Source organism: Mesoplodon bidens, assembly GCF_964165515.1.
Source record: "Mesoplodon bidens genome assembly, chromosome: 7".
Taxonomy (NCBI): Eukaryota; Metazoa; Chordata; class Mammalia; order Artiodactyla; family Ziphiidae; genus Mesoplodon; species Mesoplodon bidens.
The window spans coordinates 37,663,113-37,690,073 of NC_138164.1; the positions used below are offsets into that span (position 1 = coordinate 37,663,113).

A 26,961-nucleotide genomic window follows, 5' to 3' on the forward strand; every position below is an offset into this window, starting at 1 on the left:
TCCATAAAGACTTTAAAAATAGTCGACATCAAAAAAAGTCTTAAAAAAATCACATAAATCAGAAACAAATGAAACATAATAAAGTCCATACATTAAAAAAAAAAAAGAGCATGGGTTCTGTTCAGGTCACATCCCAGCTTCCCACTTAGTTATAGCTGTGTAATTCTGGGCAACTCACATAATGTCTCCTCAGACTCCTCATCTATAAAATGGGGATGGTAATAGTTCCCTACCTCATAGTGTTGCTGTAATCCATAAACACGGTTAAGTGCCTTGGTAAATGTTTGATGCTCTCTGGTTATTGTGAATTAAAATATGTCAGTGGCTTCTGGCCATACGATTTATAATAGTTTGACAGTTAACCAAATGGTAAAACGATTCCATTTATTATTCCCATCTCTTTTTACCCCTTACCCTGTTTTGTTGTTTACGTTTTCTCCCACCACAGAGTGTTAGTTCCAGGAGAGTAAAGGCTTTATTTTGTTCACTGATGAAAGCAGTAGCACTCAGAAAAGTACTGTACATATGAAGCCCTCAGTAAACACTAGCTGAATGAATGGTGCAAACTGTCACAAGGAAAAATACACCAAAACTTTCATTATAATAAAAAAGTATGGATAAATCTTTCTCGAATGTCTTCCAGTCAAGTATTTCAAAACACCATATGCTATAATAAAAACATAAGTAATTTATTAAAATTTGAAGGCAAAAACATAATTTTAAAAGATTTTAAAAGATGTAGACCTATGTTAGGCGTGATGGAATATGGATGCTTTCTGGAAATTCACAATCAGATCCAAGAGTCTCACTTTCAGAATGTTCTAGTAGACTGAGTTTACTTTTAGTTGTCTTTGATGAAACAGTCACTATTGTACTCTCTTTCTTAACAGAAATGTGTTTTTTTGAAGACTCACTTCTAATTGGTTCAGTAAGCAAAGAATTATTTTGCCCAATTCCTTTGCTTTTCTTCTTTACAGGTGAGTCAGAGCAGGAATGCAGGTCCTTCCCAGGTTGTTTCTTAGCAGAGTAGTTTTTGGTATATTATGCTTTGGTCATTTTCTCTGAAGGAGACCTGCTATTTCTAGGTAATTCCTCTTCTTTTCTTTGACTTCCAGTTCCAGAAATGACGTCTGCTGAAGGAGAACATGTTCTAGCAATGAAATCTTCAAAAGACTCCTGCCGCTGCTCTGTGCCTGCGACCCCAGGTTGTCTTTGGAAGTTTCTAAGGCCTCCTGAGTAGAGACTGGGACACGGAAGGAGTCGAGAGGCAAAGGAATCCCAGCATCACCTGTAATTTTCTGAAACTGGAGGGGAAGACAAAAGACAAAACTTCAGTGATGAACAAAGCCAACCATTAAAAAGCAGAGTTCAAAACTTCAGTGTTACTCTGTGATCTTATTATTAACACAGTCAATTGATTAATCAGAAGATTTCAGAGCCAGTTTTTTTGTAATTATATCTTGCCAAGTGATTCTCAGCTTAACCTAGCTATATCCAAGGCTATGTCCGCTACGTTTTCAGACTTTGGTGATTGGGGTAGTTATTACCCATTTCCTTTCCCTCACTAAAAATAAAACCCTATTCTGTAGGATAATTAATGTCTTTTCTATCCTCCAGGCACATGTAAACCGTATATAGTTTGTGACCAGACTGTGTTCTCAAGCTGTCAGTTCCCAAGACCACTCTGAGATGGGCTGATGGGGGCTCCAAGTAAGGCTGGAGGAAAAGCTGACAGGTGTTCCCCTCCCATTCCCATAACCAGGTGATCCACTCTAATATGTTACCTATTAGCTATGTCTGGACTACTTATTTTAAAAATTATATCAGTATGTGTACCTTCATTAGTGTTCCTTCATTGTAAGCTGACTGCATACAAATAGAAACCTAGATAAAATATGAACAGAATAGACATTTATACAATTTAAAATCTGGAATATTTTCTCTAATGTCTTCTTTCTTCATTAAGGATAGTTTGCTTTAACTCATAAATTTTCTCAAGAACTTCCAGTCTCCTTATTTACAAAAGTACAGTATCATGAAATGGGCCCACATTTACTAATCTCAGATTTGGAAAGGACTCCAGAGTCTTCTAGCTCCCGAGCATGTGAATTATTAGAGACTGATCATTATTGTTTTCTCCCTGACTTGGTCATTTCCTTTTTGCTAATCACTCTTAGAATCATTAAGTGCTGTTCTGTCCATTTACTTGGCTATTTTGCATTTGTTATGGGGCACCCTGTTTTGATTCTGATTTTCCTTCTTCAAGTGCCTTCTTTTCTTCTTTAGGTGGACTACTAACAGGAGAATTCATCTGGGGACGACCTAGTAAATGAAAATCTGACTGATCTATACCAGCCATTGTGGCCAACTGCCCAAGCCTAGGCGAGAGGAGGAAAGGAGAAAAGACAAAGGTTATTATAATCACAAAGAGCAGTTTAGATTTCCCCAGACTTACAATCATGAAATACTTCTAAAATCTTTTTTTTTTTTTTTTTTTTTTTTGCGGTACACGGGCCTCTCACTCCTGTGGCCTCTCCCGTTGCGGAGCACAGGCTCTGGACGCGCAGGCTCAGCGGCCATGGCTCACGGGCCCAGCCGCTCCGCGCCATGCGGGATCCTCCCAGACCGGGGCACGAACCCGTGTCCCCTGCATCGGCAGGCGGACTCCCAACCACTGTGCCACCAGGGAAGCCCCTCTGCTTGCTTTTTATATAGCGTATTGAAGAACATTTTAATTATTTGGAGGTCATAGGAAGGAACCTTCATGATCTAAGTTTTGAACAAGTAGTGTTGCAACACAAAGCTATGACTTAAAAAGGAAATTTGAAATGACCTATTTCTTTTGGCATCTCAATCCAGATATCTGTCAGTAAAATGAGTCACTTTTCAGTCAAATGGGTGGTCAGCAATATAATTTTTTATTGGGAAGCTGAAAGACACCATTGCCAAGCAGAGCACCTGCAGTGTTCACATCTATATGTGAGCATCTTTCGTTTTACCAAGGGGTGCAAGTGAAGAGAAGGCAGGCAGAGAAATGCACTTGAATAAAGCTTTTCAAGATGGATAGAACAGAGAGCATTCCCAGAGGCGGGTCAAGTTCAACCCAAGAACAACTCTCTCAGTGCTTTCACAACTAGGTAAAATACAAGACCAGTAGTAACTCAGCTCTCAAATCAGTGCTGAAATCCAGTGGAAGGTTGTTAATATTGATACGGTTAACATACATCAAATAGGATTACTGAATTTTCTGAATCCAACTGAACTCCCAGGATTGTTTGGTTTCATAGGCTGTTGGGCTCAAGACGCATTTGGTTTTAAATAATCCTTCCTAAAATGTTCAGCTTTCAGTCTAATATGATTGAAACCCAGCTTGAGTGTGTCTTATAATACACTGGACTGGAAAGACTATGGGCATTGAATTATTCAAAACATGGCAGGCGAAGGAGTGATATGTGGGGAGGATGTGATCATAGAAATGAGTGAGACTTGATATGTCTTGTTATCTCATTTGATTTACCTGTTAGAACTCTTCCAAATATTAGAGGAAAGAAATCAATATCAATTTTCACCTGTCACGTTCCACACTTCAATGATGAATGAATGTCAAATTTGACCACAGTTTTCTGTACCACCTGCTCTGAAATAATATTTCTGGGCCTTTATTAAAAAGGTAAGATTTTCATTGAATTTCCAAATATGATTCTGCAGTGGCTAATTCAGCTTGTTTTATTAGTAAGCAAGTTCTGATGAGTAATACTAATTTAATAAGCCTGCATGTGAGGTTAAAGTGTCAACTATTCCTGCCGAAGGTGATGAGATACGACTGTGATGAGGTGGTAGGACACTCACCTTCCTGAACGAACCCTGCGAGCACACAGTTCTTGGGAGAAACCAGTACTGCATATAGTAGCAAATCTGATATCATTTTGCATGTCTCCTGTAGCAGTGGAATGCGCACACATACAAGTATGATCATGGGTGAAAAAACACACATGCGCACCTTAGAGGCTTACATTAATTTCTGAATATAGTTCTCCGGAAAGAAAAAGCTTTACTGATGATTTGTATTTTTATAGTTTATTGTTTTATCCATACTAAAACACTTCATGAAATCACTTCCTGTTTTGTTGTCCATGGAATCCTTTCCATTTTGAGATGCTAAATATAAATCGAAATAATGATTATAGTCCTTGGCCATGAAAGACTAAGTTACAGAGAACCCGGTGACTGGAGGTCAGAGCTGCCACGGAATTATTCTCTGCTCCAGAGACCATCAGAATATCACTGTTTACCCACTTAAGGATAGAATGCTGCTATTGAGAAACGAGCTCTCTTTTATTTCTATTAAAAGGAGAGAACAGTAGGGGACCTTGGCTGCGCGAGTGTATGAGACTTTCTCTGTTTTGTACAATAAGCCAAAAACAATACATGAAATAGCCTCACGCCTTTTGTCTTTTGTACCCAGCTCCTTCCTGTATTGCTCCTGATCCATTACACTTAAATCAACAAGAGTTGCTTGAACATTTTGACAGTTATGTTCCCCATACCCTGAAGCCTTTTTAAAGGGTTACTGAGATAAAGCTATTTCAAAAATACTCCCTCCAAATTTTTTCAGGGTGGCATCAATGAAAGTAACTTAGAGGAAAAAAACTTGAGTTCCTGGCCTACCCCTCTAAGGCCAGGCAAGCATAAACCTTCATAGCAAAACCTAAGTTTGCTCCCAGTTGAGAATTTGGTTTCCACGGTCTTATATAAAAAGTATATGGAGACTTTAATTCCCTATAAGCCCTTTCCAAAGAGTGAATACAGTTCATCATTCGTAAGAGATGATGAAAGTTACAATTTTGTTGAATAGGTGGAATATATATTACATATAATATACATATTTATTTTTAATATATATATATATAATACATATAAAGTTACTATTCAGAGTCCTAAAACGTGGATTTTTCTTACTTACCAAGAATGAACAGTAACTTGATCTCTAAACAATAAAGCACCTGGTCATAACAGAATCATAACAAATATTTGATATCAGAATGAATTCACTGTTCAGGTGTAAAGAGGGAATAGCTTCAGTTTTCCTCTTTCGGGCACCCCATTATTGCATCCTGGACAGAGGGGATTTTCTTGATTTTAATCTAAAGGAGAAATGGTCACTTTTGTTGAGATGGAAATTGACCACCTCAGTAGGCAGAGGCACTGTTTTTATTTGGCTGAATTCATGTTTCTAGTGATAATTCAAGGTGTAATAGGGTTTTCTCAGCCACTCCAAAATCTGAAAATGATAAGCATCTCACCAGAGTTTCAGGATGGCCCATTACCTATTCTGTGGAAAGGATATTCAAAATACCATGCTTCATCAATGTCTTCTTTGACTTGTTAATGAATGGACAACTACTGAGTTAAGACAGTGTCTTATCCTTGCTTCAAAAAAATAAAAACAAAAAACCCCCACAAACACAAAAAAACTGTTAACAATGAAAACTTATTATGCCAGGCCTTAGTATGGCCTGACTTGGAAATTTAGTTTCAGAGGCTTTTGTGAATATACCAAGGAAAGAGGACCTAGGTGTATCTTATTCCCACAGGCCGCCAATAAATATTTGCTTAACGGACAAAATATGAATATATAGTGTAGGAGAGAACCTGACAGATGCTTCACATTATTGAGTGATAGCAATGCCCAAACTCATCTGTGATCAAACACTATGAAAGTATCCTCCTAAGGATAAACTTATTACAAATAAGAAGTGAAAATTCAATTATGCAGATACTTTCAGTGTCAGCTCTGATATGCAAAAAGCATGGAAGTTGTCACTGTATCTTGTCCTTAAAAGATAATGCTGTACAAAATGAAAATCAGTGACTTTTCTCAGACGTGATTAATAAAACATGTAACTATGAAAGAATTTTCGAACGGTAATTATGTATGTGTATATATGTGTCTCTGAAAAATCTGTGTCAAAGAAAACTGAGGCTATCAGTATAAACTTCTTTAACTTCTATCTCTTCTTACCTTTATTTCCTCCCAAACTTACCAGTATCCATCCAGCTCGAAGGATACAAGTGATTTTTATATACTGTGCAAGGTTTTTTTGTTATTCATATGTCCGTGTTTCCCCAATTCTCTAAATTATTATCTACATCTTCAGGATCTCCTTTATTGGTTCCTTCATTTCAACATATAAAATAGAAGTCCTTCTCATTCTAAAAAATTCTTTTTTGCTAATTATTTTCTCTTTTCATCCAAACTCCTTGAGAGCAGCCTATTCCCACTGTCCTCACTAGCCCCGCCTGGCCCCGACAGGCAGCCCTACACCCTCAGTTTGTTGCCATCTGGCTTTTTGTCCACCACTTCCCTGCACTGCTCTAAGGTCACTGGGGACCTAACTGCCCGAATCCAATGGACACTCACAGTCTCTGAAGGACGACGCTGGCATCTCCTTCCTCCTTCTTGAATCTCTAGCACCTCTCTCCTTCCCAGAATTCTTTCTCTGCTTATCACTTAAACGTTGTCAGGACTCACAGTTCTCTGACATCTCATCCATTTTCATGATTTTAATGACTGCTGATATGTGCTGAGGACATTCAAATTTTTATCTTTCCATGTCTTCACGTGCATGTCCAGTTATCTACCAGTTTGTCTTCTGAATTCTACAGGTGCTTCAAAATTCTACATGTCCAGAACTAAAGTCTTTTCCCCACTTCAGTTCTTTATCCCCTATTTCCAAACTCAATGATACCACCACCCAACCTTAGTCACACAGATGGGGGTTCAGCCTCCGCCTCCTACTTCTTCCTTACTTCCCAAGGTCAAGTCTTGCTGGTAATTTCCTAAATACAATTAGAACTTATTTCCTCCCTTCATTTATACCTTATTTCAGACCCCTTTCTTCTTGCTATTACCTGGTCTAGAAGTTACGAAATTGCTCTTCGGTGGAACCAGTTGTTAGACATTCTATTAAAAAAGGACTCTAGGGTCAAATAGCTTTGAGGATGGCTGTGTACCATACGCCTGCTGTGACGATCCAGAATGAACATTAGCCTACAGCAGCCCCGAGAAGCTGTACAGTAAAGAAACCTGATTAACTCTACTTAAGCCAGGTTCTCCCTTCTGCCGGCCTATAAACCTTTCAGTAGGGACAGGAGAGGAGGTGGCAGCGTGAAAATCCCACTTGAAAATATAAAGCACTGCTCCTCAGAAGAGTGGGGCATAATTATCTCCAGGCTTCTTCAGATTCCTCATCCATACTGACGTCAGTGGTCTAAAATGCCACCCGAACTTGTCCTTTCCATTCTTAGCTATTTTCTGAGGAAACCAGCTCCACGCACATGGTTGGTGAAGACATGCTCTCCTCCTCCTTGCTGCCTCCTTTAGGGGCACTTGCCGCTGCCTGGGGACACTGCACTGATCCTCCAGAGCCTGTGCCTGTGGCTCTGTAACACACCCCTCGCACACTCACGGCTCTGGACTTCCGCTGTCCACTCTGCCTTGAGTATCCTTGCCTTTCACCGGCTGACTCACCAGTTTCTCACGAGTCCTTTAAGACTTAGCTTAGGGACTGCCCCTTTTGATGACTTTTCTTTGCCTCACGGCTCCCCCTCCTCTTCCACAAACACTGACTAAACGCCCTGAATATGCCCGTCACAGCAGGTCACGTGCAGGATGAGACATCTGCTGTGCGTCTTCCCCTCTCACTCCACTGCTAGAGGGCCAACACTACATCTTGCTCATTGTTTCACTCCTCTAACACTCAACCCATGACTAATGAACTAACTAGTACTGTAGTAGCCCTCTTAGTAACAATCAGGCAGGACCTTCTACAAGAAATCTGACACTCCAGCTTTTCTCTGATCTCACCTTTCACTCTGATTGAACTAAAGACTTACGTGTACATGTTTTACCAGGGAGACATAATTTAATCCAGAGATGTGTCATCACATACTCTTACATACTCTGCCATTTAAAAATTCTGCTCACGATGGGGGAAGGAGACAGGTGTGCTTTCTGACAGCCCCACTGTTTTTGCACTTCTAGTGGTCACTGGCTTCTCTCTCAGTGCCTTCCTTAAACCCTTCTTAACAAGGGAACAGGATAACAAAGTAATTAAGAGCCTGGTTACAGCCTATGTGTGAACAGAAACATAAACAGGGACATAGAGAATAGACTGGCGGTTGCCAAGGAGGAGGGGGTGGGAGAGGGTTGGATTGGGAGTTTGGGATTAGCAGATGCAAACTGGTGTATATACAGGATGGATAAACAAAAAGGTCCTACATGGGACTTCCCTGGTGGCGCAGTGGTTAAGAATACGCCTGCCAGTGCAGGGGACATGGGTTCAAGCCCTGGTCCGGGAAGATCCCACATGCCAGAGAGCAACTAAGCCGGATGTCACAACTCCTGAAGTCCAGGCACCTAGAGCCCGTGCTCTGCAACAAGAGAAGCCACCACAATGAGAAGCATGTGCACCTCAACTAGAGGAAGCCCACGTGCAGCAACAAAGGCCAAACACAGCCAAAAATAAATACATACATGCATTTATTTTTAAAAAGTGCATGTATTTAAAAAAAACCATAAAAGTTCCTACTGTAGAGCACAGGGAACTATATTCTATATCCTGTGATAAACCGTAATGGAAAAGAATATGAAAAAGAATGTACATAAATGTGTAACTGAGTCACTTTCCTGTACAGCAGTAATTAACACAACACTGTCATTCAAGTGTATGTCAATAAAAAATAAAATTTAAAAAAATTGCCAGAAAAATAGTCACATAAGGGGAACTTCCCTGGTGGTCCAGTGGTTAAGACTCTGCCTTCCAGTGGAGGGGGTGAGGGTTCAATCCCTGGTCGGGGAGCTAAGATCCCACATGCCTTGAGGCCAAAAAACCAAAATATAAAACAGAAGCAATACTGTAACAAATGCAATAAACACTTTAAAAATGGTTGACATCAGAAAAAATCTTTAAAGAAAAAATTCACATAAATCAGAAACAAATGAAAGATAATAAAGTCCATACATTAAAAAAAAAAAAAGAGCATGGGTTCGGGTCACATTGCAACTTCCCACTTACTTATAGCTGTGTAATTCTGGGCAACTCACATAATGTCTCCTCAGACTGTTCATCTATAAAATGGGGATGGTAAGAGTTCCCTACCTCAGAGCGTTGCTGTAATCCATAAACATGGTTAAGTGCCTTGGTAAATGTTTGAGGCTCTCTGGTTATTATGAATTAAAATATGTCAATGGCTTCTGGCCGTGTGATTTATATAATAGTTTGATGTTTAACCAAATGGTAAAACTATTCCATTTATTATTCCCATCTCTTTTTAACCCTTAGCCTGCTTTGTTGTTTATGTTTTCTGCCACCACAGAGTGCTAGTTCCAGGAGAGTAAAGGCTTTATTTTGTTCACTGCTGAAAGCAACAGCACCCAGAAAAGTACTGTACATATGAAGCCCTCAGTAAACACTAGCTGAATGAATGGTGCAAAGTGTTACAAGGAAAAGTACACCCAAACTTTCATTATAATAAAAAAGTATAGATAAAAAAATCTTTCTCTAATGGCTTCCAGTCAAGTAACTGAAAACACCATATGCTATAATAATAACATAAGTAATTTATGAAAATTTGAAGGCAAAAACATAATTTTAAAAGATTTAGACCTACGTTAGGTGTGATAGAGTATGGATGCTTTCTTGAAATTCACAATCAGATCCAAGAGTATCACTTTCAGACTGTTCTAGTAGACTGAGTTTACTTTTAGTTGTCTTTTTTTTTTTTTTTTTTTTTGCTGTACGCGGGCCTCTCACTGCTGCGGCCTCTCCCGTTGCGGAGCACAGGCTCCGGACACACAGGCTCCGGGGCCATGGCTCGCGGGCCCAGCCGCTCCGCGGCACGTGGGATCCTCCGGGATAGGGGCACGAACCCGTGTCCCCTGCATCGGCAGGCGGACTCTCAACCACTGCGCCACCAGGGAAGCCCCCTTTTAGTTGTCTTTGATGACACAGTCACTATTCTACTCTCTTTCTTAACAGAAATGTGTTTTTTCGAAGACTCACTTTTAATTGGTTTATTAACCAAAGAATTATTTTGCCCAATTCCTTTTCTTTTCTTCTTTACAGGTGAGTCAGAGCAGGAATGCAGGTCCTTCCCAGGTTGTTTCTTAGCAGAGTAGTTTTTGGTCTATTCACCTGCTTTGCTCATTTTCTCTGAAGAAGACCTGCTATTTCTAGATAATTCCTCTTCTTTTCTTTGACTTCCAGTTCCAGAAATGACGTCTGCTGAAGGAGAGTATGTTCTAGCAATGAAATCTTCAAAAGACTCCTGCCGCTGCTCTGTGACTGGGACCCCCAGGCTGTCTTTGGAAGTTTCTAAGGCCTCCTGAGTAGACGCTGGGACACGGAAGGAGTCGAGAGGCAAAGGAATCCTAGCATCACCTGTAATTTTCGGGAAGTGGAGGGGAAGACAAAAGACAAGACAAAAATTCAGTGATGAACAAAGCCAACCATTAAAAAGTAGAGTTCAAAACTTCAATGTTACTCTGTAATCTTATTATTAACACAGTCAACTGATTAATCAGAAGATTTCAGAGCCAGTTTTTTTTGTAATTATATCTTGCCAAGTGATTCTCAGCTTAACCTAGCTATATCCAAGGCTATGTCCGCTACGTTTTCAGACTTTGGTGATTGGGGTAGTTATTACCCATTTCCTTTCCCTCACTAAAAATAAAACCCTATTCTGTAGGATAATTAATGTCTTTTCTATCCTCCAGGCACATGTAAACCGTGTATAGTTTGTGACCAGACTGTGTTCTCAAGCTGTCAGTTCCCAAGACCACTCTGAGATGGGCTGATGGGGGCTCCAAGTAAGGCTGGAGGAAAAGCTGACAGGTTTTCCCCTCCCATTCCCATAACCAGGTGATTCACTCTAATATGTTACCTATTAGCTATGTCTGGATTACTTATTTTAAAAATTGTATCAGTATGTGTACCTTCATTAGTGTTCCTTCATTGTAAGCTGACTGCATACAAATAGAAACCTAGATAAAATATGAACAGAATAGACATTTATACAATTTAAAATCTGGAATATTTTCTCTAATGTCTTCTTTCTTCATTAAGGATAGTTTGCTTTAACTCATAAATTTTCTCAAGAACTTCCAGTCTCCTTATTTACAAAAGTACAGTATCATGAAATGGGCCCACATTTACTAATCTCAGATTTGGAAAGGACTCCAGAGTCTTCTAGCTCCCGGGCATGTGAATTATTAGAGACTGATCATTATTGTTTCCTCCCTGACTTGGTCATTTCCTTTTTGCTAATCACTCTTAGAATCATTAAGTGCTGTTCTGTCCATTTACTTGGATATTTTGCATTTGTTATGGGGCACCCTGTTTTGATTCTGATTTTCCTTCTTCAAGCGCCTTCTTTTCTTCTTTAGGTGGACTACTAACAGGAGAATTCATGGGGGGACAACCTAGTAAATGAAAATCTGACTGATCTATACCAGCCATTGTGGCCAACTGCCCAAGCCTAGACGAGAGGAGGAAAGGAGAAAAGACAAAGGTTATTATAATCACAGAAGAGCAGTTTAGATTTCCCCAGACCTACAGTCATGAAATACTTCTAAAATCTTTTTTTTTTTTTTTTTTTTTTTTTTTTTTTGCGGTACGCGGGCCTCTCACTCCTCTGGCCTCTCCCGTTGCGGAGCACAGGCTCTGGACGCGCAGGCTCAGCGGCCATGGCTCATGGGCCCAGCCGCTCCACGCCATGCGGGATCCTCCCAGACCGGGGCACGAACCTGTAGCCCCTGCATTGGCAGGCGGACTCAACCGCTCCGCCACCAGGGAAGCCCTACTTCTAAAATCTTAAAAGCCAACATCCTACTCCAGACTACAAGCCTCTCTCTCTCCCAAATCCTCAGCCCTTTCCAGATTCATCCTCTAGGAGACATCCCACTGTCTCACTAGCAGCTTCAATATGTACCATGCACCCTGTCCACTGCCTGTCACACCTCCATTCCCACACTTGTTTACCACCTTTCCTTCAGTTTCCAAGAATGTGTTTGTTCCTTCCTTCCCAACACCAACACCAGTTCATTCACTGACAAAACACCACTCCATCAACTATCAATCTCCACTTCCCTCTTTCAGCAAAATTGCTCTCGGTTGAGAACCACTGACCTATATCTCCCCTGCAGATTAATAATCATTTTTATGTCTAAGGCAAAGATAACTTTAATTCAAACTTATCAAACAAGCAAAAGAAGTGAAAGATAGGAAAATTCTTATGCATTCCCGAATATTTTCAGTGAAAACTGCCTTTAATTTAGTCTTTACAAAACAACTATACCTACTAATTACTCTGTCTACAGGTTACTCTTTTATAATGGGCTCCCCACTCTACCAAAGCAGGCTTCCCTATTTGCATTTCTTAAAAAATTTAATTCCTCATTTTAAAACGTCAACTATATTACCTATAATTACACTAAATTTGGCTAAATATAGCCACGTAAGTGATGAAAATTGCTCCAGTTCCTCAGCAAACTACCATTAGAGTCGCAAAGAGAAGAATGCCATGAAGAGAAATGAACTAACCCAGCATCTTTAAGGAGAACCAGGAAAGCATGGAACTTCTGAAAAGAATTCTCAGTGCTGCCCCAAACACCTTCATCATCCAGGATCATGCTTGTCAATGAGTGGGCATGAAGGGCTTCAGACAAAGAGAAAGTTGTGTTTCTTAACTGGGCATTTTCATGTTCCAGCTATACAAGAAGACTGAAAACGTCTGACATGATTTTTTCTCATTGTCATCAAAAGTAGTCTTGCCTTGGGCTTCCCTGGTGGCGCAGTGGTTGCGAGTCCGCCTGCCGATGCAGGGGACATGGGTTCGTGCCCCAGTCCAGGAAGATCCCACATGCTGCGTAGCGGCTGGGCCCGTGAGCCATGGCCGCTGAGCCTGTGCATCCGGAGCCTGTGCTCCGCAACGGGAGAGGCCACAACAGTGAGAGGCTCACATACCGCAAAAAAAACCCCAAAAAACAAAAAACAAACAAACAAAAAGTAGTCTTGCCTAGTTTCAAGGAACAAAACTAAAACACTCAAAATGTAATTAATTTATAATTAATGTAACCCTCTGCCAGTAAAGACAGAGACCATATCACATAATAACCAAAACCCACAGGCACCCAACAAAGTTTCCTATATAACACTTAGGTGGTATATAAATAAACCAAAGTTACTGTTTTATTAATGATCTTTCACAAAAGATCACATTTCTAACTGGTTCAATTCATAATGGAGCCTCATTCACATTAGAAAATTACCTGCTCTAAGTTTCCCTTAAATTAGAAAGTGAAGTATAGAATCTGATTTGAACAAAACATATTACAACTCTGCTGAATGTTAAGAATTAACTTTAGTGAGTAAAATATCTAATGCTTACGTTTAAAAGTCCTAAATCATACCCAACCCAATTTATTAAATGTACGATCACCAATATTTTCTTTGGCTTCTTCAACATATTCACCCCCGTGCACTCTTCCCCTTCCGCTCAGCATCTACGCACTTAAAACCCCCTGTAAGCTCAACTCTTGTATTTCTCAGAAAGGCCGTTAATGTTCATGATGCCCCTTTTGCCTTACATGAGCAGGTGCTCAACATTTATTGAATGAGTGTCTGCCAATCCAATGGATGCACTTTCAAAAATTCCTCCCTACACTCACCCTGTGATAAATTATATGTAGATAGAACTTTTTAGATTATGCCCTGCTTTCATGCACATTACCTAATGTAATTCTCATAGTATATATTTTTATCTTTCATTGCATTCTTAGAAGTTTTCCAATATCTTAAATTTATTTAAATGATTCACTTTCCTAATTCATTGCCAGGAGAGTCTCATCATGTCTTTTATGTTACTGTATATACAATACATGCACAGAAAGTGCCTTCTTGAATCAAAGAATCATGAACAGGAAATAAGCTAATGTCATATAAAAGCACACACACACATACACAAAACGAGCTTTTCACATCTTTAAAAACATGCTTTCTGGAATATAGATCATATGATCACTAAATACCAGTAAATGCAAAAGTCCATATGATATCACCAATTTGCAACATATTACAGTTTTAAAGCTTCCAAAATATGTGTATATGGCTTAAAATCAAATCAAAATAAAACCAAAACACTCTCAAAAGCAGATGAAACGTGTTTACCTCACTGACTCGTCTATCAGCCTTCAGTCTTATTACTCTTTCCTCCTTTAACTGCTTTAGGCACTCCTCCAGGGTTTCCTAAACAAACAGAGTCAATATTATAAGTAATTCATAGTATAATATCCAAAAGCCTTTCCAGCTATTGGTCTCATCAGGATTTAGGGGCAGAGCCAGAAGTGAACTCAGATTTTAGTCTGCTACTGGTCATATCATACCATGCCAGTGAAATGAATGATCAAAATCTATCAAATTTGCAAAGATTTATTTAAATTCCACTCTTTCCAACATAAATTTGTGGCAGCCCACCATAAAAGGCATATGCATATAACATAGTAAGTCAGAAATAAGAAGTTACGACCAAGAAAGAAAAATTCTATTTTTATTTGTGGGTCTCTTTATAGCAGGAAGTCCTATTAACGAACCTGCTTAGCATACCTGAATTGCATAATTGCAGATTCAAAAGCATGTTTTAAAAAAGTAATCACTTTTAAAGCAATTTACAGTCAAGCACTGTTCCTGGAGTTCCCTGGGTATTAAATAATCGAATCATCAAAACCCTAAGAGGGGGCTTCCCTACTGGCACAGTGGTTAAGAATCTGCCTGCCAGTGCAGGGGACACGGGTTCGAGCCCTAGTCCAGGAAGAACCCACATGCCGCAGAGCAACTAAGTCTGTGCATCATGACTACTGAGCCTACGCTCTAGAACCCACGTGCCACAACTACTGAAGCCTGCGCGCCTAGAGCCTGTGCTCCACAATAAGAGAAGCCACCGCACCGCAACAAAGAGTAGCCCCCCTCTCGACGCAACTGGAGAAAGCTGGCGAGCAGCAACGAAAACCCAACGCGGCCAAAAATAAATTTATAAAACAACCCTACGAGGAAAGAATCATCACTAACTCCATGTTATTTTACAGATGAGGGAAACAGAGGCAGAGAAGTAGAGTAAGTAGAGCAGCACAGCCAAGGTCACACCACTAAGTAGCAGAGCCACACTGTGGACTCAGGAAGCTGGCTGCCATTCCTGCTCACGGAGGTGGTAGTCTTCCCTTCACCAAGGTCACTGAAATAAAATGAACACTGATAAACTATCTTAGGAGTTTTAGGAACTAAGACACTTCGGTCCTTCAAGTGGGGACACTGCTTGCAATAGGCAGAATTCTGACAGAGCCCCCAAGACTACCACTTACTGAAGTACACAAACCTTCCACTTATCCAATCAAACTCTAAGTGTAGGTGCTGTAGTGAAGGCATTTTGCACATGGAATTAAGGTTCAAAATCAGTTGATCTTTTAAGATAGGGAGATTATTTTAGGTGGATGTGGCCTACTCAGGCACCCCATGAAAAGGACCTGAACTCTTCCTGAATTGAAGTACAAAAGGCACAAGAGGGAGACTCTCCATTGCTGGCTCTGAAGAAGTCCAATGCTGCGGCAGGGAAGGCAAGCGAGAGGCCTCTAGGAGCTGAAACTCTCCCCCGACTGACAGCCAGCAAGGAAATGGGGACCTCTGTCCTGCAACTGCAGAATCTGAATTATGCCAACAAGCCGGAAGAAGCCTGTAGGCATTCTTTCCCAGAGCCTCTGGACGCTAACACAGCCAGACTGACATCTTGATTTCAGCTCTGTGGCCCACACAAACTATGGTGAACATCCAATGTTTGGGGCTCAATATCTTACACTTAAATTTCACGTGCTTTAACACTCTCAGGAGGGAACCCACATGTTCCCGTGTGTATCTGAGCAGGAAGCCCAGTCACACTGTGCCTGGACTTCTGACCTACAGAACTCTGAGCTAGTCAAACAGGTATTGTTTTCAGTCAGTAAGTGTGTAGTAAAAGAATATTCTACTCAACCTCCAGGTTCGTGAACAAAATAAATGATTGTCATTGTTTTAGGCCACTGTTTTGGGCTGGTTTCTTATGCAGTGATAAACAATCATAATACCTATACTTATGAAAACAGTAAGGTATATTTATACATGTTAACTGCTTTGAACAATCACTTAAAGAATGAGGAACTCTATTACCTGCCATCATTGGGAGAGGAGCTGGTATCACTGTCTGGACAGTAGCTTTTGGTACCTAACAACAATCCTACATCAGGAGTTTACCCTAAGGAAATCAAAGATGTGGGCAAAGATTTATCTACCAACATGATGTCATAAGATTGTTTATAACCAAACCCTAGAAGAAAGCTAAGAGCCTCCGAATTGGGACTGGTTTAAATAAAAACAGCTCATCGTCTGTAGGAATGCGCTATGAAGCCACTAAGAATGACAAGAGGTCTCAACCAGAGTTCATGAATGGGCTTCAGGAGTGCTACATTCAAAATATATCTGTGCGTTTTTCCTGGGAGATGATGCATAAGCTTAATCAAATTCTCTGATGTAGAAGAGTAGTTAGTGACATGGCAAAATATTTCGGATACTTTTTTAAGACAAAAGAGCAGATTAGGTGTGTGTACATGCAGAGGTGGCTTTTATTTCCTTCAAGAAGTTGTTCATTGTTTTCAAACATTTGCTCAATGAACATATATTTTTATATTCAGAACATGTTTAAAAAATTGAGAGTCTAAGAACTTCAAATTCTTTAATGTTTCATTACCAAAGCCAGTCAAGTTTTCAATGGGGAAAAAGGGGAAAAAATTGCAAAATTCCTCTACTTTTAATATAATGGTTTAATCAATCTTCTAAAACTGATTTCAAAGAAATTCTAAACAAATAAACAAACAAACAAAAAACCTTCAGCACGGTCAGAGGAAGGTAGACTAAAATTCCTGACTGGTTCTAAATAGCACATCAAAGTGCAATTACATGCAACAGTTTCTCCCTCTAATGGAGGGAATTAGAACACAGTGTTCAATTTTTGTGAAAAAGTGTACCCTCCTCCTACAAAGTATTCAGAATTCATGTCCCTTACATGGACATATGGAACCAAAAAAGTTAGAAAGTAAAATTGCTTGATATTCTATTACTTAAGTAAGACTAATGATAAGGCTTTGGAATAATTTTCCTTCCTGCCATCTGCTCTCCATTCCACCCTTCTGTACACTGGCTAGGGTGATTTTTCTGGGACAAAGCTCCCATCATATTGGATATCAAATTTTATGTTCAACTTTTCTCCATTTAACATTGAAATCAATCATTTCTCCTATAATCAGGGGATTCATAACCTTGATTTTTTTGTGTGGGCTAAAAAATATTCCACTGAGTGGGTTTACTGGTTAACCATTTTACAGATTTAAATTCTTTCCAACTTTTCAGTATTATCAGACAAAATAACCGTTTTTATGCATGAAGGCTTTTTTCCATATTGAGAATAACATTCTTACAATAAATCCATAAAAATGAGTTTGAGATCAAAGCAAATGCACATTTTTAAGGCTCTGAGGTACCTATTTCCAGACTTCTTTCCAAAAGATTTCTGAGATTTTACACTGCCATCAGCGATGTATCACTTGGTATATAACCTCTACTGTAACTGTTGGCTTACTTCCTCACTTAGAGTGCAAGTTATTTGAAGATAGGGTGTGTATTTTATTAAGGTTTATCCCCAGCACCTGTGCCTAGCACAACGTAGACGGTCAATAAATAATTGCTTAATAAGGAGAATCCCTGCCACACACATACATATAAGATGTACGTGTGTGAAAGACAGACTGTGTGTTTTTCTCTAACTGGATAGATGAAAACTTGTCATCTTTAATGTGCAATTTTTTTGCTTATAATTAGTCATTAAATTTCTCTTTTAGGTTATATTGTAAATATTCAGATTCTCTGAGGCAAATGGGCCTGGCACTACCCATTAGCTACATAACCTTGGACAAGTTGTATAACTCTAGGCCTCAACTTCCTCATCTATAAAATGGAGATAAGCTCCCATATTACAGAGCTCTTGTGAGAATTACATGAGTTAAAACACATATAAAATTAGAAGAGTGCTTGGTACATAGAATATGTGCAATTAATGCTGAATGAATGAACATGCGAATGCAAACAGTAGTGAAGGGCTTAAAATGAAACGGTCTCATCCCACTCCCACATCCAGCACTCAAGAAGCGACCGATTCTTTACGCAGTTTTTAATTGTAAAATACGATATGGGTACTAAGAAGTGCACAGAACAAAACTGTCAATGTGACAAATAAAAAGAGAATACTTACATAAGCACTACTCGAAGCTGAAAGTATTGATACTTGTCAGCATCGCAAAAACCCCCCATATCCTTTTCTCATCACAAGCTCCTTCCCTCTTCCCGGTTAAACACCAACCTCACTTCTTGACAGTCATTTCCTTTAACCTGCATGCATCCCTAACAAAAGAGTTTAGTTGTGTCAACATCTAACTTTATGTACAGGATCATAGTATATGAAGTCTTTTCTATCTTATTTCTTTCTCTCAACATTGGTTTAAAAAATTCATCCACATTGCTGCCTGTAGCTCTAGTTCATTCAATTTTATTGCTGGATAGTTTTCCCACTGTACAAATACACATCATTTATTTAATTTTTGACTCTTAATGGACATTTGGTTTGTTTTCAGTTTGTGCTAATACAAATCATGGACAGGAATCCTGCTGTACCCATTATTCTGGTGCATTTACATAGGGCAGGGGTGAGGGCTGCTGACTACACCTCGTTCCATACTGTGCCAGTGTCACTGCCCTTGTGCAGGGTGACCACATACCCCAAGGCGCCTTGGGGTGTTCCAGTTTATACCTGTTGTCCTGTTGTCTAATGTTACAGCATTAGAGTGCCTCCTTTATATACCTTCAGTTGACGGAGAGGGCTAAGTGCTTTCCAAAGTAGTTGTGTCGATTTATACTCCAGTATAAACAGGGTAGAAGATTCCCATAGTACTTCAGGTCTACAATACCTGATACTACCAGACTTTTTATTTATGTATTTGTCAATCTGATTGACATGTAGTTTCCTTGGTTTTGACTCACTTTTCACTTATTACTTAATGAAGTCGTACACTTTTCTGTGTTTACTGGCTGTATGGATTTCCTTTTTTATGAGGTTTACGTCAAATATTGTTATTTTTTATTATTTTATTATTATTATTTACTTTTGGCTGTATTGGGTCTTCGTTGCTGCGTGCAGGTTTTCTCTAATTGCGGCGAGCGGGGGCTACTCTTCATTGCGGTGGCTTCTCTTGTTATGAAGCACAGGATCTAGGCGCGCAGGCTTCAGTAGTTGTGGCACATGGGCTCAGTAGTTGTGGCTCACGGGCTCTAGAGCACAGGCTCCGTAGTTGAGGTGCATGGGCTTCGCTGCTCCGTGGCATGTGGGATCTTCCCGGACCAGGGCTCGAATCCGTGTCCCTTGACTTGGGAGGCAGTTTCTTAACCACTGCGCCATCAGGGAGGTCCAACTATTGTTATTTTGAATTCTTCTCCATTTCCAAGTAATACTCGTCCATGACTATTTTCTCACTAAATTGGAGGCATTATCTGTTCACTTTCTAACTTATGTCCACACTGCTCAGTAAAGTTATGTCATGAGGTATTCCACTGCTCATGATCTCTTTGACTTGTAGTGATATACTTAAAAACCTACATTGTTGATCAACTAGAAACTCTCTCAACGTCACGCTTTGTAAAATGAGGACATTCATACCATCTTCCCTTTTTTCTACCTCCTGTCTACCTTCCAAACCTAGCTGTTACGTTGTCAAAGTTGAAATTTATATTCTGTTCTATGTGCAGTTAAGTCTTCTGTTACTTGAGAGTCAGTACGGAGTAAGGTTTAAGAGAACAGGCAGAGAGCCTAAACTCAAAGCCTCGATCCAACCTTAAATTAGGTACAGCCTGGGCAAGTTCCTTCCCTGACTTAGCTTCCTGTTCTCAAAAGTGGGAATGATATTAGCACCAACCTCATAAGGCTATTCAGAGAATTAAATGAGTTAATATATGCAAAAACACTTAGAGCCTAATATATACTAAGTACATACTAGTACACAATACATTTCAGTACATACCAAGTTAATACTCATACATACTAAGTATAGTTTACTTTAGTTATTTGTGATTACATGCAAGTTGACAATAAAAGCTGCAAACCACGACAGTATTGCCATTATTACAATGAAATTAATATTGCCCACTGCAGATGTACTGTGTCTCTGTGTATAGACTACACCTCGTTCCATACTGTGCCAGTGTCACTGCCCTTGTGCAGGGTGACCACATACCCCAAGCCACCTTGGGCTGTTCCAGTTTATACCTGTTGTCCTGATGTTACAGCATTAGAGTGCCTCCTTACACTGTTGAAGTGTAAGGAGTTTGGACAAGTTCCGGTTTGGACAACCAATTAGATAGGTGGTCATTACCCCTGTGTGTCACTGAAAAGGGGGACATCTATAGTGTCAAGTTGAAGTGGATTCTTCTCTTCCTCACCAATAGTAGGTTAAAAATCAACCATAGTTCAGTGTGCTTCAGCTTTATGTCCGTATAGCCTTTTCTCCTCTGGAGTTCAAGTTCCTTCTCCTCTTCCTCTCCCTCCTCCCTTCCAACAGTGCCTAACACCTAGTAAGTACAATATGCCTCAAGGTGTTTCTAAGCTCTCAATCACACAATCAATAGAAGCCTCTCCACTCTAGACTAGCTGCAATCTGCACTGAATCCCCTATTACCTTCCTTCTTGGTTTATTGCCTCATTTTGCTAGATTATGTCTATAAATAGCTTAAGGTGTAGCACAGGAGGTCAATTTTTCAAATTTCTTTCTGTACAAAATATCTTCTTCAGCCTCCACGTATGACTGATAGTTCGGCTGGATACAAACCCCTAGGGTGAAAATTATGTGCCTGAAAAACTTTGGAGGTATCTTTCTAATGCCTTCCAGGATCCACGGTGCTCATGACAAGTATGATAAAGTCAGATTTTAACCTTTTTTTTTTAGGTGACCAGTATTTTTCTCTCTGTAATGGATGTATCCTCTCAGTATTTTATTCTATTTTAATTTAGTTTTTCAGTATTTGAAAGTTTCACAATGAAGGGTGCCTAGGTATGAGTCTATTCTTGCTCATCTTGCATAACTATTTTCAATCTGAGGCCTGATGTCTACTTTCAGCTGTGGGGAATTTTGTTGCCCTTTGACAGTTTCCCTCCATTGTTTTTCTGGGTCTGGACTTTCTAATAGTAACATGTGGGATCTCCCAGATGCAGCCTCTCTAACATATTTCTATCACATTTTCCATTGTGTCTTTCTTTTTTATATACTGAGAAATTTTTTAAATTCCTACTGAATTTATTTCAGCAACCATATTTGCATTTCCAGGAGACCCCTCTTGCTTTCTGACCATTCTCCTTTTCATTAATACCCTAGTCTTATTTTATAGTTGCTAGCTCTTTTTAAACCTCTCTCAGGATACTAATTAGGGTTTTTTCTTAAATTATTCTGTTCCCTAAATTGTCCCTGGTCCTACTAGGATATGTTTGCACTCTTTCCCCCTCTCTCATATTGTAAGCTTTACTCAACTTACAGGCAAATGACAGTTATTTTCTATTTAAGAATGAGCGCAGAAAGCTCCCTGAAGTCAACGATTGATTGGCTTCTTATGCAGGAAGAAGCGGGGAGTAACTGTAACAGGATCTCCCCCAAACACAATTTTCGAGGGTGTAAAAACTCACAGTAGCTGCCCCAGTTCTCACCAGTTTCACTGTTTTCAAAATGAAATCATCTCATTTCAGGAGGGTGAGGGCGGGGCTGGGAGTCCACTCCTCCAAACACATCCCTTCAATGAGCTCCCCTATTGGTCACACTTTTAACTAACTCCACCCTCTCTCCTACATGCGCACCTGAGCATGGGGCTACTTTTTCAGGTGGGGTCAGAATCCTCCTCAGTTGCACGTGGTCCCTGTGCATATTCTAGGTGATGCTTTTCCTCTGTTTTACTGCTTCAGTTTCACACTCTTCCACCTGTCTTCTGTCTTTCAAAACTATGTTGAAATCTCTTGATTGTTGTGGGCATATATACTTAAACACTTTGATACCATCATTGTAGTGTCTTGTCAAAACAGAGAAGAGCTAAAAGGGTTCTCAGTGTATTCTGAATCTGCTATTCTGTGGTCCCAGTGTTTAAACTTCTTGGACTTCCCCAGTGTCTATTACTGCTTTTACAAATACAATCTCGTGGTCTATTTGTGAAGGAAATGAATACACCACATCTAAAATAACAAGGAATGCGGGTTAGATGCTCTAGGGTCATGTCATACTCTGCCATTTACTAATAAACCACTTACGTTCTACAAATTGTAGGTGCTCATTTATAAAACGAAAGGGAGTAACTCCACTTGAACTATAGATTTCTCCTACTCTAACATTTCATAATTTTCTAAGTTCTTTTCTTAAAAGTTCTCTATATTATCATTAATTTTAATTAAAAAATAAAAATCTAACTTTCTCTTTTGAAAATCAAAGAGTAATTCCCATAGTCCTACAATAATGGGATAATCAGTTCTGAAACCTGTCAAGTGTCATGTTTCATATGAAGAGAAAGTCATATTAAATAATTTTTAAAAATTAAACATGGACTTTGTAGCACAAAGACAAGGTCCCCCCCAAATGGTGTTCCTTTATTTACTAGAAATGTTCAGCTCTGCATTAAAGTTGAAATAAAATAAATATATTAATTTTGAGGTGCAAAAATTTCTTATAAAAATCAATTTTTCTTTTCTGCCCATACAAACAAAAGTATGGAATGACATTAGAGGTCAGGTTTATTTGGTAATAGAATGTAGCTTCTTGATATTTTTGATTTTAGGAAAGGAGAATATCAACATCAAAACGTTTTTCAACTTTACTTTTATTTAAAATGAGGCCATATTTTCCTCTTATAAAAAGAGAGTTCAACTAGAACTGTCCATTTTCTCATCTGTAAAACAAGAGCACTGAATCAGCTGACTGTATTCATTCAGAACTCAATTTCCTTATCTTATGATCACTAAGCTTCTCCTTAAATCTAATATACTAAGGTTCTAAGGAAAGGAAAATATATTACTAACGACATGTTTTGATTTTAGTTTCTTAGAGTTCAAATGTCCGCCATTCACCTTGGTCTAAGCTTAAGGAACCATTCAAGGGGATACAATGCAGGTGGGAGGAGAAAACAGAACCCTCACACAAGCTGTGCTGTGTTGCAATCAGCCTTCCGTTTGAAAAATAATCTTCACTATAGCTTTAAAGTGATAACTTTGTACCTGCAATGCTTCTTGTTTCAAACGGATTTTCTCTGGCTCCTCCTGAACACGTTCTGAGGAATCATCGACCTCTTCGATTTCTGAGGAGGAAGGACTCTCTACTGTCACAGTCACAGGAAATTCTGATGGACCTGAGTGTCACAAGAAGAAGATAGGAAACCACAGAGTTGTTAAACTAAAGTGCAAAGAAAGAAGACAAGATTGTATAAAAGACAACACAAGCCAGATACCAAATATCCAAATATTAGAGGACATTTAACAAAAGTGATCTGAGGTATCATTCTTTATAAATGTCTCTCACTGCTCTTTAGTGTAAAACAGGCAATGACTAAGTAAAAGTACAGGAACTTATTTTTGCTATGTTACTGTACAGACCTCTGTTGTACGTGGTTAGGATTAGTAATGGGAATTGCCCATATTATTTTATTACGTTTCTTTCACAGAAGCCAAGTGAAGATCCAAGGTAAACATTTTTTCTCAGATCAACTTTATACTGCCAATGAAAAATTTATTCTTCACCATCAGACAAAAACAGTCTGGAAGAAAATGTAGTTTTTCAGAGGAAAATACATCAGTAAAGGGACTGATGAATAATCAGGAAGTCAACATATCTAAGCTGTGAATAATAGACATTAGAATTTAAAAAAATAAATCACATACACATACACAACTAAAACTGACCCATCAAAAATTTCATCTTCTCACCACCCTTAAGCCAAAACTAGGGCAACAATTCTCCCAGCAAGCTTCACTGCCACTGCAATGTTGTTCAATAGGACATTTCCAAACATTTAAAAACTGACCTGGCCACAACCCCATAAAAGTCTACAGATCATAAAGAACTGTGCTGGGATTATATAACCACGCAGAAGACAAGTCACTAGGACATCATTTTGACAACAAGCAGCAAACCCTGCAGCATAGGAAAACCCTAACAGGAGAACGAGGTGCACACCCCTCTCTCTGGGAATGCAAGGCCAGGACTGACACCCAAGATGCTCTTCTCTCAACCTCAGCAGTGGTGCCATTCACAGAGCAACTATGCAGTCTCCCAAGACCACTGGGAAGGAGAATCTGATACTGACAGTATTCGCTTGCCACGAGGCCATAAGCGAGGGAATGTGTGTGGCCTTGGTGAGAGAGCAGAGGTTTGGGAGATGTTGCTTTATATTGGCTTTCAGATCAGGAATTTGTACATATAGCCTGCAAACAACGTTTCTTGAAAACATGCGAATATTCTTGAGTATGACAGCTCCACGTGAGGGGTCAGAAATGGCAGTCAAGTTCGTTTCACTGGGTAACAGCTGATTTGCGGACTGGAAAACAGGCTTCCTTGTTTACAGACATAACCACAAGGCTGCCAGGTGTGCACTAAATCCACACAACTACACAGTTGCATTGGGAGAGCGACCAAACATGTTTTACATGGATTTATTTCAGAGAGGGAAATGCTTCTTGGAAGGCTCTGTCAGTTTAAAAAGCAAGAAGAATGACCATCCACCTTTCCCAATTCAAGCCCTATATATCATAAATATGATAGCTACACACCACCAACTGATTACATACATCACGAGCTTTGATGAATGGAAAGCCCCTAAAAAGATAGCAACAAAACGAACTTAGATCTTCATGTAAATACATCACCAGTTAAACCCAGTTAATACAACTATTTAGTAGTATGAACAGTATCCATACAGAATTGTGTATGAAAGTAAATAAGCTCAAAACAAGGACCTGGAGGACTCTGCTACGGAGAAAACAGAACAGAATTCAGCCTACTGGCTTGGTAATAACTCTCTGAACTGCTGAGAGGCCCCTTCAGCTCCTATGTTCAGGATGGTTGAGATTTCAGTCTCTCTTCTTTAAATGGTGATATTAATCGTTCTCTAATTTACCCCCCTGTGTGAGGAGGAGGGACCTGTGATTAAGTGTCTCAGGAAGAAGACAGGAAACCACAGAGCTGTGAAACTCAAGTGCAAACACTGGAGATTCAACACTAGTTTATGCAACAGCAATTCACATTACCATTTGCAAAAAAGTAGTCGGTTGTCCAGTGGGGATTAGAAACATCCATTTAACATGAGCAACTGAACAGATATTTTACACAGGAACTACTTCAAGTACTATTTCAAATCAATTCTCTTTGTTTTCTTAAGCAATTGTTAATCCCCAATTTCCTGATTACTACCAAGTAAGTCACCTGAAGATCATCTAGAGCCATCTATTTCACTTAGCAAGCCTAAAGCTATAATTCAACCATTTTATTTACTGTTCTGTGACAAAAATTACTATGAACAGCTATCCCCTGGATAAGAAATCAGGTAATGCTAGTTTGACTCACTAAATCTGATTTACTGAGTTAATAAGCCAGTTGATTCAGAATAGGTCTAATGCATATTTTTCATCCATTCTGCATTAAACAATTTCCCATGCCTAAAATGTCTTTTTTCCCATTCGTACGTATCCAAATTCTTACTTCTGTGCTGTAGGGCTTCGCTCAACTACACCTGCCTTTAATCAAACTTTCCTCACATGCACAATTGGTGATCATTTTAGTCTCCTCAAGACTCCCACGGAGTTAACTCTGTTGTGACACTTGAGAAACAACTTGAAACTCCCAATTACTTTTAATTTTTCTTCCTTAGAGGGCTTATTAGGCAGAAGCCATGTGTGAGTTACCTTTTTTCCTCTACACAAAGCACCAGAGACCACCCACATAATACAAGTTCCAAAATAAAGAACTCTAAATGACTGAAAAAGACAGGGAATGCAAACAGGTTACCTGTTGCTTTTTGCACTTTCTGCAGGACACAATGGCCGGAAACCAGACACTCCAGGTGGTAGCGCTTCAGGAGGGTAACATTCTTTACCAGCAGGGTGTTTCCTTCCTTTACTTACAGGCTTCTTTGCGGCCAAAAGACTACGTTTGACAAAGCATGAAAACAAGGAATCAAGATGCACCAAAGGTCTACACAGCAACTGTCACATGTGCACACGTCGAAAGGAATCAAAAAGGCACTTGACAATGATGCCAAGCCCATTAAAAAGAGGATCGGTTTTGTACAAAGGTTTTCCATAAGCCAGCATTTTAAAAAAATATAAGTTCTCTACAGTAACAAGTTATTTTAACTAAAACAAAAGTATTGAGATGTGCAGAAATGCAAAAATAAAGTTTAAAAAAAGATCCCAAAGTATGATACATTTTATGTATCATGCAGAAACACTCAAGTTTCCTGAATCGTAGAACACCTTTGGCATTTCTGAGTCTCAAGGACACAGGAACACAGATATACCCATGACTTCTGCCAAACAGAATCTTCAGAAGTAGACCAAAAGTTAAATTTAAGATGAATTTTTCTATGTAAAAACAATACAAGTTATAAGGCTGCAAGTTGCTGAGGGGTAGGTGAGTCAATTTTACCCTCCTATAAGCCTGTCAACCTTCACTGCTCCTTTGATTTCATATAGAAAACGCACAAAAAAACAAATGAAACCCACCGGATGAAAGAGTGAAATGTGGAGACTTACCCTATA

The 26,961-nt window shown here is 39.4% G+C and overlaps 2 pseudogenes across 2 annotated transcripts in view; one reads left to right on the top strand and one right to left on the bottom strand.

The window, feature by feature from the left end:
- Window positions 1-26,961, top strand: part of LOC308620762 (centrosomal protein of 78 kDa-like) — a 423,604-nt pseudogene that overhangs the window by 137,065 nt on the left and 259,578 nt on the right. The gene's annotated exons all lie outside the window — the stretch shown is intronic.
- Window positions 583-26,724, bottom strand: LOC308620062 (centrosomal protein of 78 kDa-like; annotated as a pseudogene). Its single transcript has 9 exons — window positions 26,705-26,724; window positions 26,210-26,347; window positions 24,972-25,021; window positions 23,428-23,558; window positions 14,229-14,306; window positions 12,603-12,769; window positions 2,207-2,378; window positions 1,837-1,884; window positions 583-1,304 (listed from the first exon to the last, which is right to left on the bottom strand). The product of its transcript is annotated as a centrosomal protein of 78 kDa-like (transcript).